The sequence below is a fragment of the Brienomyrus brachyistius genome, chromosome 2 (genome assembly GCF_023856365.1).
Source record: "Brienomyrus brachyistius isolate T26 chromosome 2, BBRACH_0.4, whole genome shotgun sequence".
NCBI lineage: Eukaryota > Metazoa > Chordata > Actinopteri > Osteoglossiformes > Mormyridae > Brienomyrus > Brienomyrus brachyistius.
Window position 1 is genome coordinate 38,607,717 of NC_064534.1, and position 11,740 is coordinate 38,619,456.

The window sequence follows — 11,740 nt, forward strand, 5'->3', positions numbered from 1 at the left end:
AGCAAACAAAACCCAGAGCAGATATTTTACAGACCCCAATATCAGATTCAATGGTTGTTTATGTAGATGGATCAGCATCAAAAAATGATATGGAAAAAAATAAGGTCGGGTATGCTGTAGTTACATCTACTGAAGTGTTAGAGGCCAATGCACTCCCACCTGCTTGTTCAGCACAAGCGGCTGAACTCTATGCTGTAATTAGGGCATGCGAGCTATTCAAAAATAAGTCACTTACTATATACACTGATAGTCAATATGTGTTTGGAGCTGTTCATCACCATGCAAGAGTGTGGAAAAATAGAGGTTTTAAAACATCGCAGGGAACGTCTCTAACTCACACAAACTTACTACTTAGATTATTAGATGTTGTACTATTACCGACTCGCCTTGCACTGTGCAAATGTAAAGCACACCAAACCGATGCTTCCACAATAGCTAAAGGAAACAACTTTGCAGATAAAACTGCCAAAGAAGCGGCACTGAAACAGCCCACCTTATCAGTGGCAGACATTCTTTTCATAGATAGTGATGTGCTGTGTGATGCACAGATTCATGCTCCTAAAACAGAAATACAGAGTTGGATCAAGAGAGGAGCAATACAGCAAGGGAAAGTTTACTATATGAATGACAAGCCTATCCTACCAAAAAACTTATACAAAACAGCTGCCTTAGTGAGCCATGGAAATACTCATGTCTCAACAGGAGGGATGGTACATATTATCCAGCAATACTTTTACGCTATAAATTTTTCTGATTATGCAAAGCAATTTTGTAGAACATGCTTAATTTGCTGTAAACATAATGCACAGGGTAACATGAGACCAAAACGTGGCCAGTTCCCTGTAGCTGAGTACCCGTTTCAAGTTGTACATATGGATTTTATTGAATTATCTTGGTCACAAGGGAAGAAGTACTGTCTAGTCATTATAGACACCTTTTCTAAGTGGGTAGAAATATACCCTGTAAAGCACTGTGATGCAATGACTGTTGCAAAATGTTTGGTAGGCCATTATTTCCCTACTTATGGCATACCTCATATTATAAGATCAGACAATGGGACTCATTTTGTAAATCAGACCATGTCCCTTTGTTCACAAGCATTAGGTTTTACGCTTAAGAATCATTGTGCTTATCACCCTCAGAGTGCAGGCTTAGTGGAGAGAACTAACGGCACTATTAAAACAAGGCTCAGAAAAACAATGGAAGAGACAAAAAGGCCGTGGCCAGAATGTTTGTCTCTAGTAAAATTGTGGATGAGAATAACTCCCATTCCTGCAGGATTAACACCTTTTGAGATAGTGTACGGAAGGCCGTTTCCCCTAGCAACCAAAATGAGTGATATAGGGAAAGCGGACAGAGAAAATACATTGGCTAATTGGATGCGAAAGTTGCTATCATCACAACAAAAACATAGCCCCAGTAGTCTGCCAGTAAATTCTGTTTCTAACCAACAGGATAACTTGCAGCCAGGAGATTGGATCCTGGTCAAGGTCCTGTTGCGGAAGGAGTGGAGCACACCCCGGTGGGACGGTCCTTATCAAGTCCTCCTCACAACACCAACAGCTGTGAAAATAGCAGAACGACCTTCCTGGATACACAAAAGTCACTGTAAACCCATCAAGCCCTTATCAGAGGCCTCAGCGACAGAGTAGCAGTGGAAGTCCGCTACAAAGGCACAGTAACCAATAGGGTGCTGCTGTCTCAACCCGGTGAAGAAAACAACTGAGCTGCACTCTATTAGGATGGCTCTGACGGGGTGGGGATGTGGTAAGGTGACTCTAGGGGTCATTCTTGTTGTTGGACTTGTATGGTTGTCCTTGCTCCCACTAGCTCCATTGCAGCACCTACGGCGATGGACCCATGACGACTTCCATCTGCGCCCGTTGCCTGCTGACCACTCACACCCGTTCATGAAGAACTACTGGTATCGATATGTACATGACACTGTAACAGCAAAAAATGTGACTTACAAAAAGTGATGACCATGGACAGTCAACCGCAGTCCTCCTGGCTGGACTGGTTTGTTACAGGAATTTGGTGGTCCATACTGATGAAAATGTGCCTACCTTTTGTTTTGTTTTTTATTTTGTTTTTCTGTTGTTTTATAACTGTTATACCATGTTTGAAAATGTTTATTAATCAAGCTCTTAATGCTGCTTTTCGGACACACAGTACAATGCTTCTCTCCCTTACTCAGAATATGGAGACAGAGCCTGTTTCCAGCGATAGCGATGAAGAAGACATGTAATTCATAATGACGGCTGAGCTGAAAGCACCCGTGCAGGGCTCGGACCTGAAGTAATGGAATTAGATGTTTTTCTATGATAAACAGGAGGAACGACTCCTGATGGTTTTCTGTACTCCACAGTTAGGATGATGATGATGTGATCTAAATGACGGTTGTACTGGAAATGCTTTTGCAACTTGTACAATATTGATGTTTCTGATCATACTGTCATGATAAACAGGAGGGACTGTTAGGTTGAAGAAACTGTTATTAATCATTTTGTTATCACTCCTGTATGATCAGCAATGAATGTAAATATGTATATACATTATTTTGTTTTCCCCTAGCCTCATACTTTAGATTATATTAATAATAGCATTCCCACCTTAGCAAAACCAGAACTTTCTCTCACCTCCCTATTCTGCATGACTCTTGCGCCTCCCACTGACTATAAATAAAGGAGTCAAGGGGAACCACCCTTTGTAACACATTCTGCTGTAGTTTGCATTGCAGAGAGTGTGGGTACCCTTGCAAGTAAAAACTATAAAGTGTGTGTCTCGTAAATGTGGAGTTGGGGTGGAAACGCCGGGCGCTTTCCCCAACAAGGTTAGTGGGAATCACAGAGGAATTAGGGATGGAAACTTCTTTGCTGGTGGTAGAAGCGGTCTGGTGAATTTTTAGAGAGAAGAGGCCGTCGATGTTTGAATGTAGAAAATTGTTCTGGCTGCAGCCTGCAGTATGGACTTGTTGGTGTGTGTAGCTCCCAGTGTTCTGACAGCGCGACGTTTTGGGGAAGCATGTGATTCAGCAGCTACCAGTGGGCTTCGTGCGGCAGAGATTTTGTGGCTGTTAGCTGAGTTGATAGCAGAGGGTCGTTAAGAGAAGCCTGCATGCGGTAGGCAAATGAGTAATGTTTGCCGGCGGGGGACGTGCGGCGATTAACCTGTGAGGTAGTGAAAAGGACTTAAAGAGAAGGAAGTGTGCGGATGCGGAAAGAATGGAATAATTGTGGTAGGTTGCCGGCTGAGTAGTTTGGTGAATGTTTGGTGTGGGTCCGGCGCTGCCGATTGGATGGTGCTGCTGCAGTGTGAGTCAGATAAAAAAAAAAAAAAAACCAGGAGTAGGATCCAATGGGACTAACTGGCATGTATAGACGCGTGTAATGCAAAAGGGCTGTTTTTGGTCACATCTCTCACTTATGGCCATACCACCCTGAACATGCCCGATCTTGTCTGATCTTGGAAGCTAAGCAAGGTAGGGTCTGGTTAGTACTTGGATGGGAGACCACCTGGGAATACCAGGTGCTGTAAGCTTTTCTCACTTTTACTTTATACAGGGGGCGCTCCACTTCACGAATAATTTAAATCTAGCACTCCCCTTCCATTTTACTATTTTATATATATATATTTTTTCTCTCTTTCATAAAGCCAGCTTTTAGAAACCGTTTTACTCTAAATACTTCCTGGTAATTCTAGGTGCTGTAAGCTGTTCGTGCCTTTATTCCACCAGGGCGCGATCTTCTCACAAACTTGAAGACTGTCACTCCCCATTCACGTTTTACAACTTATTGTTAATGATAAAGAGACAGCTTTTTACACACAGTTTTAAACAAAGTACTGATATTATTCCTCTTCAACTGACCGCTTTGTTTTCTATGCAAAAACCACTTCGCCACAGAAGACTCGATATTATTGGCATAGCAAGTTCTGCTCTTCTCCTCCTTTCAAAACTTGCTAAAAGCTGTATTTAAAAGAACAGATTGGCCGGGGTAATTCACACCCTTTAATGCCAGCTTAATGTTTAGGTTAGTGGGAATCACAGAGGAATTAGGGATGGAAACTTCTTTGCTGGTGGTAGAAGCGGTCTGGTGAATTTTTAGAGAGAAGAGGACGTCGATGTTTAAATGTAGAAAATTGTTCTGGCTGCAGCCTGCAGTATGGACTTGTTGGTGTGTGTAGCTCCCAGTGTTCTGACAGCGCAACGTTTTGGGGAAGCATGTGATTCAGCAGCTACCAGTGGGCTTCGTGCGGCGGAGATTTTGTGGCTGTTAGCGGAGTTGATAACAGAGGGTCGTTAAGAGAAGCCTGCATGCAGTAGGCAAAGGAGTAATGTTTGCTGGCGGTGGACGTGCGGCGATTAACCTGTGAGGTAGTGAAAAGGACTTAAAGAGAAGGAAGTGTGCGGATGCGGAAAGAATGGAATAATTGTGGTAGGTTGCCGGCTGAGTAGTTTGGTGAATGTTTGGTGTGGGTCCGGCGCTGCCGATTGGATGGTGCTGCTGCAGTGTGAGTCAGATAAAAAAAAAAAAAAAACCAGGAGTAGGATCCAATGGGACTAACTGGCATGTATAGACGCGTGTAATGCAAAAGGGCTGTTTTTGGTCACATCTCTCACTTATGGCCATACCACCCTGAACACGCCCGATCTCGTCTGATCTTGGAAGCTAAGCAAGGTAGGGTCTGGTTAGTACTTGGATGGGAGACCACCTGGGAATACCAGGTGCTGTAAGCTTTTCTCACTTTTACTTTATACAGGGGGCGCTCCACTTCACGAATAATTTAAATCTAGCACTCCCCTTCCATTTTACTATTTTATATATATATATATTTTTTCTCTCTTTCATAAAGCCAGCTTTTAGAAACCGTTTTACTCTAAATACTTCCTGGTAATTCTAGGTGCTGTAAGCTGTTCGTGCCTTTATTCCACCAGGGCGCGATCTTCTCACAAACTTGAAGACTGTCACTCCCCATTCACGTTTTACAACTTATTGTTAATGATAAAGAGACAGCTTTTTACACACAGTTTTAAACAAAGTACTGATATTATTCCTCTTCAACTCACCGCTTTGTTTTCTATGCAAAAACCACTTCGCCACAGAAGACTCGATATTATTGGCATAGCAAGTTCTGCTCTTCTCCTCCTTTCAAAACTTGCTAAAAGCTGTATTTAAAAGAACAGATTGGCCGGGGTAATTCACACCCTTCAATGCCAGCTTAATGTTTAGGTTAGTGGGAATCACAGAGGAATTAGGGATGGAAACTTCTTTGCTGGTGGTAGAAGCGGTCTGGTGAATTTTTAGAGAGAAGAGGCCGTCGATGTTTGAATGTAGAAAATTGTTCTGGCTGCAGCCTGCAGTATGGACTTATTGGTGTGTGTAGCTCCCAGTGTTCTGACAGCGCGACGTTTTGGGGAAGCATGTGATTCAGCAGCTACCAGTGGGCTTCGTGCGGCGGAGATTTTGTGGCTGTTAGCGGAGTTGATAACAGAGGGTCGTTAAGAGAAGCCTGCATGCAGTAGGCAAAGGAGTAATGTTTGCTGGCGGTGGACGTGCGGCGATTAACCTGTGCGGTAGTGAAAAGGAGTTAAAGAGAAGGAAGTGTGCAGATGCGGAAAGAATGGAATAATTGTGGTAGGCTGCCGGCTGAGTAGTTTGGTGAATGTTTGGTGTGGGTCCGGCGCTGCCGATTGGATGATGGGGCTGCAGTGTGAGTCAGATAAAAAAAAAAAAAAAAACAGGAGTAGGATCCAATGGGACTAACTGGCATGTATAGACGCGTGTAATGCAAAAGGGCTGTTTTTGGTCGCATCTCTCGCTTACGGCCGTACCACCCTGAACACGCCCGATCTCGTCTGATCTTGGAAGCTAAGCAGGGTAGGGTCTGGTTAGTACTTGGATGGGCAACCACCTGGGAATACCAGGTGCTGTAAGCTTTTCTCACTTTTACTTTATACAGGGGGCGCTCCACTTCACGATTAATTTAAATCTAGCACTCCCCTTCCATTTTACTATTTTATATATATATATTTTTTCTCTCTTTCATAAAGCCAGCTTTTAGAAACTGTTTTACTCTAAATACTTCCTGGTAATTCTAGGTGCTGTAAGCTGTTCGTGCCTTTATTCCACCAGGGCGCGATCTTCTCACAAACTTGAAGACTGTCACTCCCCATTCACGTTTTACAACTTATTGTTAATGATAAAGAGACAGCTTTTTACACACAGTTTTAAACAAAGTACTGATATTATTCCTCTTCAACTGACCGCTTTGTTTTCTATGCATGAAACCACTTCGCCACAGAAGACTCGATATTATTGGCATAGCAAGTTCTGCTCTTCTCCTTTCAAAACTTGCTAAAATCTGTATTTAAAAGAACAGATTGGCCGGGGTAATTCACACCCTTCAATGCCAGCTTAATGTTTAGGTTAGTGGGAATCACAGAGGAATTAGGGATGGAAACTTCTTTGCTGGTGGTAGAAGCGGTCTGGTGAATTTTTAGAGAGAAGAGGCCGTCGATGTTTGAATGTAGAAATTTGTTCTGGCTGCAGCCTGCAGTATGGACTTGTTGGTGTGTGTAGCTCCCAAAGTTCTGACAGCGCAACGTTTTTGGGAAGCATGTGATTCAGCAGCTACCAGTGGGCTTCGTGCGGCGGAGATTTTGTGGCTGTTAGCGGAGTTGATAACAGAGGGTCGTTAAGAGAAGCCTGCATGCAGTAGGCAAAGGAGTAATGTTTGCTGGCGGGGGACGTGCGGCGATTAACCTGTGCGGTAGTGAAAAGGAGTTAAAGAGAAGGAAGTGTGCGGATGCGGAAAGAATGGAATAATTGTGGTAGGCTGCCGGCTGAGTAGTTTGGTGAATGTTTGGTGTGGGTCCGGCGTTGCCGATTGGATGGTGGGGCTGCAGTGTGAGTCAGATAAAAAAAAAAAAAAGAACATTAGTAGGATCCAATGGGACCAACTGGCATGTACAGACGCGTGTAATGCAAAAGGGCTGTTTTTGGTAGCAACTCTCGCTTACGGCCATACCACCCTGAACACGCCTGATCTCGTCTGATTTCGGAAGCTAAGCAGGGTAGGGTCTGGTTAGTACTTGGATGGGAGACCACCTGGGAATACCAGGTGCTGTAAGCTTTTCTCACTTTTACTTTATACAGGGGGCGCTCCACTTCACGATTAATTTAAATCTAGCACTCCCCTTCCATTTTACTATTTTATATATATATATTTTTTCTCTCTTTCATAAAGCCAGCTTTTAGAAATCGTTTTACTCTAAATACTTCCTGGTAATTCTAGGTGCTGTAAGCTGTTCGTGCCTTTATTCCACCAGGGCGCGATCTTCTCATAAACTTGAAGACTGTGTCTCCCCATTCACGTTTTACAACTTATTGTTAATGATAAAGAGACAGCTTTATACACACAGTTTTAAACAAAGTACTGATATTATTCCTCTTCAACTGACCGCTTTGTTTTCTATGCAAAAACCACTTCGCCACAGAAGACTCGATATTATTGGCATAGCAAGTTCTGCTCTTCTCCTTTCAAAACTTGCTAAAAGCTGTATTTAAAAGAACAGATTGGCCGGGGTAATTCACACCCTTCAATGCCAGCTTAATGTTTAGGTTAGTGGGAATCACAGAGGAATTAGGGATGGAAACTTCTTTGCTGGTGGTAGAAGCGGTCTGGTGAATTTTTAGAGAGAAGAGGCCGTCGATGTTTGAATGTAGAAAATTGTTCTGGCTGCAGCCTGCATTATGGACTTGTTGGTGTGTGTAGCTCCCAGTGTTCTGACAGCGTGACGTTTTGGGGAAGCATGTGATTCAGCAGCTACCAGTGGGCTTCGTGCGGCGGAGATTTTGTGGCTGTTAGCGGAGTTGATAACAGAGGGTCGTTAAGAGAAGCCTGCATGCAGTAGGCAAAGGAGTAATGTTTGCCGGCGGGGGACGTGCGGCGATTAACCTGTGCGGTAGTGAAAAGGACTTAAAGAGAAGGAAGTGTGCGGATGCGGAAAGAATGGAATAATTGTGGTAGGTTGCCGGCTGAGTAGTTTGGTGAATGTTTGGTGTGGGTCCGGCGCTGCCGATTGGATGGTGCTGCTGCAGTGTGAGTCAGATAAAAAAAAAAAAAAAACCAGGAGTAGGATCCAATGGGACTAACTGGCATGTATAGACGCGTGTAATGCAAAAGGGCTGTTTTTGGTCACATCTCTCACTTATGGCCATACCACCCTGAACACGCCCGATCTCCTCTGATCTTGGAAGCTAAGCAAGGTAGAGTCTGGTTAGTACTTGGATGGGAGACCACCTGGGAATACCAGGTGCTGTAAGCTTTTCTCACTTTTACTTTATACAGGGGGCACTCCACTTCACGATTAATTTAAATCTATCACTCCCCTTACATTTTACTATTTTATATATGTATTTTTTTTCTCTCATTCATAAAGCCAGCTTTTAGAAACCGTTTTACTCTAAATACTTCCTGGTAATTCTAGGTGCTGTAAGCTTTTCGTGCCTTTATTCCACCAGGGCGCGATCTTCTCACAAACTTGAAGACTGTCACTCCCCATTCACGTTTTACAACTTATTGTTAATGATAAAGAGACAGCTTTTTACACACAGTTTTAAACAAAGTACTGATATTATTCCTCTTCAACTGACCGCTTTGTTTTCTATGCAAAAACCACTTCGCCACAGAAGACTCGATATTATTGGCATAGCAAGTTCTGCTCTTCTCCTTTCAAAACTTGCTAAAAGCTGTATTTAAAAGAACAGATTGGCCGGGGTAATTCACACCCTTCAATGCCAGCTTAATGTTTAGGTTAGTGGGAATCACAGAGGAATTCGGGATGGAAACTTCTTTGCTGGTGGTAGAAGCGGTCTGGTGAATTTTTAGAGAGAAGAGGCCGTCGATGTTTGAATGTAGAAAATTGTTCTGGCTGCAGCCTGCAGTATGGACTTGTTGGTGTGTGTAGCTCCCAGTGTTCTGACAGCGCGACGTTTTGGGGAAGCATGTGATTCAGCAGCTACCAGTGGGCTTCGTGCGGCAGAGATTTTGTGGCTGTTAGTGGAGTTGATAACAGAGGGTCGTTAAGAGAAGCCTGCATGCAGTAGGCAAAGGAGTAATGTTTGCCGGCGGGGGACGTGCGGCGATTAACCTGTGCGGTAGTGAAAAGGAGTTAAAAAGAAGGAAGTGTGCGGATGCGGAAAGAATGGAATAATTGTGGTAGGCTGCCGGCTGAGTAGTTTGGTGAATGTTTGGTGTGGGTCCGGCGCTGCCGATTGGATGGTGGGGCTGCAGTGTGAGTCAGATAAAAAAAAAAAAAAAGAACATTAGTAGGATCCAATGGGACCAACTGGCATGTATAGACGCGTGTAATGCAAAAGGGCTGTTTTTGGCAGCGTCTCTCGTTTACGGCCATACCACCCTGAACACGCCTGATCTCGTCTGATCTCGGAAGCTAAGCAGGGTAGGGTCTGGTTAGTACTTGGATGGGAGACCACCTGGGAATACCAGGTGCTGTAAGCTTTTCTCACTTTTACTTTATACAGGGGGCGCTCCACTTCACGATTAATTTAAATCTATCACTCCCCTTCCATTTTACTATTTTATATATATTTTTTTTTTCTCTCTTTCATAAAGCCAGCTTTTAGAAACCGTTTTACTCTAAATACTTCCTGGTAATTCTAGGTGCTGTAAGCTGTTCGTGCCTTTATTCCACCAGGGCGTGATCTTCTCACAAACTTGAAGACTGTCACTCCCCATTCACGTTTTACAACTTATTGTTAATGATAAAGAGACAGCTTTTTACACACAGTTTTAAACAAAGTACTGATATTATTCCTCTTCAACTGACCGCTTTGATTTCTATGCAAAAACCACTTCGCCACAGAAGACTCGATATTATTGGCATAGCAAGTTCTGCTCTTCTCCTTTCAAAACTTGCTAAAAGCTGTATTTAAAAGAACAGATTGGCCGGGGTAATTCACACCCTTCAATGCCAGCTTAATGTTTAGGTTAGTGGGAATCACAGAGGAATTAGGGATGGAAACTTCTTTGCTGGTGGTAGAAGCGGTCTGGTGAATTTTTAGAGAGAAGAGGCCGTCGATGTTTGAATGTAGAAAATTGTTCTGGCTGCAGCCTGCAGTATGGACTTGTTGGTGTGTGTAGCTCCCAGTGTTCTGACAGCGCGACGTTTTGGGGAAGCATGTGATTCAGCAGCTACCAGTGGGCTTCGTGCGGCGGAGATTTTGTGGCTGTTAGCGGAGTTGATAACAGAGGGTCGTTAAGAGAAGCCTGCATGCAGTAGGCAAAGGAGTAATGTTTGCCGGCGGGGGACGTGCGGCGATTAACCTGTGCGGTAGTGAAAAGGAGTTAAAAAGAAAGAAGTGTGCGGATGCGGAAAGAATGGAATAATTGTGGTAGGCTGCCGGCTGAGTAGTTTGGTGAATGTTTGGTGTGGGTCCGGCGCTGCCGATTGGATGGTGGGGCTGCAGTGTGAGTCAGATAAAAAAAAAAAAAGAACATTAGTAGGATCCAATGGGACCAACTGGCATGTATAGAGGCGTGTAATGCAAAAGGGCTGTTTTTGGTCGCATCTCTCGCTTATGGCCATACCACCCTGAACACGCCCGATATCGTCTGATCTCGGAAGCTAAGCAGGGTAGGGTCTGGTTAGTACTTGGATGGGAGACCACCTGGGAATACCAGGTGCTGTAAGCTTTTCTCACTTTTACTTTATACAGGGGGCGCTCCACTTCACGATTAATTTAAATCTATCACTCCCCTTCCATTTTACTATTTTATATATATTTTTTTTTTCTCTCTTTCATAAAGCCAGCTTTTAGAAACCGTTTTACTCTAAATACTTCCTGGTAATTCTAGGTGCTGTAAGCTGTTCGTGCCTTTATTCCACCAGGGCGTGATCTTCTCACAAACTTGAAGACTGTCACTCCCCATTCACGTTTTACAACTTATTGTTAATGATAAAGAGACAGCTTTTTACACACAGTTTTAAACAAAGTACTGATATTATTCCTCTTCAACTGACCGCTTTGATTTCTATGCAAAAACCACTTCGCCACAGAAGACTCGATATTATTGGCATAGCAAGTTCTGCTCTTCTCCTTTCAAAACTTGCTAAAAGCTGTATTTAAAAGAACAGATTGGCCGGGGTAATTCACACCCTTCAATGCCAGCTTAATGTTTAGGTTAGTGGGAATCACAGAGGAATTAGGGATGGAAACTTCTTTGCTGGTGGTAGAAGCGGTCTGGTGAATTTTTAGAGAGAAGAGGCCGTCGATGTTTGAATGTAGAAAATTGTTCTGGCTGCAGCCTGCAGTATGGACTTGTTGGTGTGTGTAGCTCCCAGTGTTCTGACAGCGCGACGTTTTGGGGAAGCATGTGATTCAGCAGCTACCAGTGGGCTTCGTGCGGCGGAGATTTTGTGGCTGTTAGCGGAGTTGATAACAGAGGGTCGTTAAGAGAAGCCTGCATGCAGTAGGCAAAGGAGTAATGTTTGCCGGCGGGGGACGTGCGGCGATTAACCTGTGCGGTAGTGAAAAGGAGTTAAAAAGAAAGAAGTGTGCGGATGCGGAAAGAATGGAATAATTGTGGTAGGCTGCCGGCTGAGTAGTTTGGTGAATGTTTGGTGTGGGTCCGGCGCTGCCGATTGGATGGTGGGGCTGCAGTGTGAGTCAGATAAAAAAAAAAAAAGAACATTAGTAGGATCCAATGGGACCAA

At 43.8% G+C, this 11,740-nt stretch overlaps 5 non-coding genes and 2 pseudogenes across 5 annotated transcripts; all 7 read left to right on the forward strand.

Annotated features, from left to right (window-relative positions):
* The first annotated feature begins 3,421 nt into the window (after positions 1–3,421).
* LOC125731350 (5S ribosomal RNA) lies at positions 3,422–3,540 on the forward strand (annotated as a pseudogene).
* Positions 3,541–4,619: 1,079 nt separating this feature from the next.
* LOC125736740 (5S ribosomal RNA) lies at positions 4,620–4,738 on the forward strand. Its single transcript, XR_007396011.1, has one exon. It is a non-coding gene; the product is annotated as a 5S ribosomal RNA (ribosomal RNA).
* A 1,081-nt stretch (positions 4,739–5,819) lies between these two features.
* LOC125735856 (5S ribosomal RNA) lies at positions 5,820–5,938 on the forward strand. Its single transcript, XR_007395142.1, has one exon. It is a non-coding gene; the product is annotated as a 5S ribosomal RNA (ribosomal RNA).
* Positions 5,939–7,015: 1,077 nt separating this feature from the next.
* Positions 7,016–7,134, forward strand: LOC125734612 (5S ribosomal RNA). The gene has a single exon (XR_007393917.1). It is a non-coding gene; the product is annotated as a 5S ribosomal RNA (ribosomal RNA).
* Positions 7,135–8,210: 1,076 nt separating this feature from the next.
* Positions 8,211–8,329, forward strand: LOC125731491 (5S ribosomal RNA; annotated as a pseudogene).
* Positions 8,330–9,406: 1,077 nt separating this feature from the next.
* LOC125733739 (5S ribosomal RNA) lies at positions 9,407–9,525 on the forward strand. The gene has a single exon (XR_007393076.1). It is a non-coding gene; the product is annotated as a 5S ribosomal RNA (ribosomal RNA).
* A 1,075-nt stretch (positions 9,526–10,600) lies between these two features.
* Positions 10,601–10,719, forward strand: LOC125735471 (5S ribosomal RNA). Its single transcript, XR_007394767.1, has one exon. It is a non-coding gene; the product is annotated as a 5S ribosomal RNA (ribosomal RNA).
* The last annotated feature ends 1,021 nt before the right edge of the window (positions 10,720–11,740 follow it).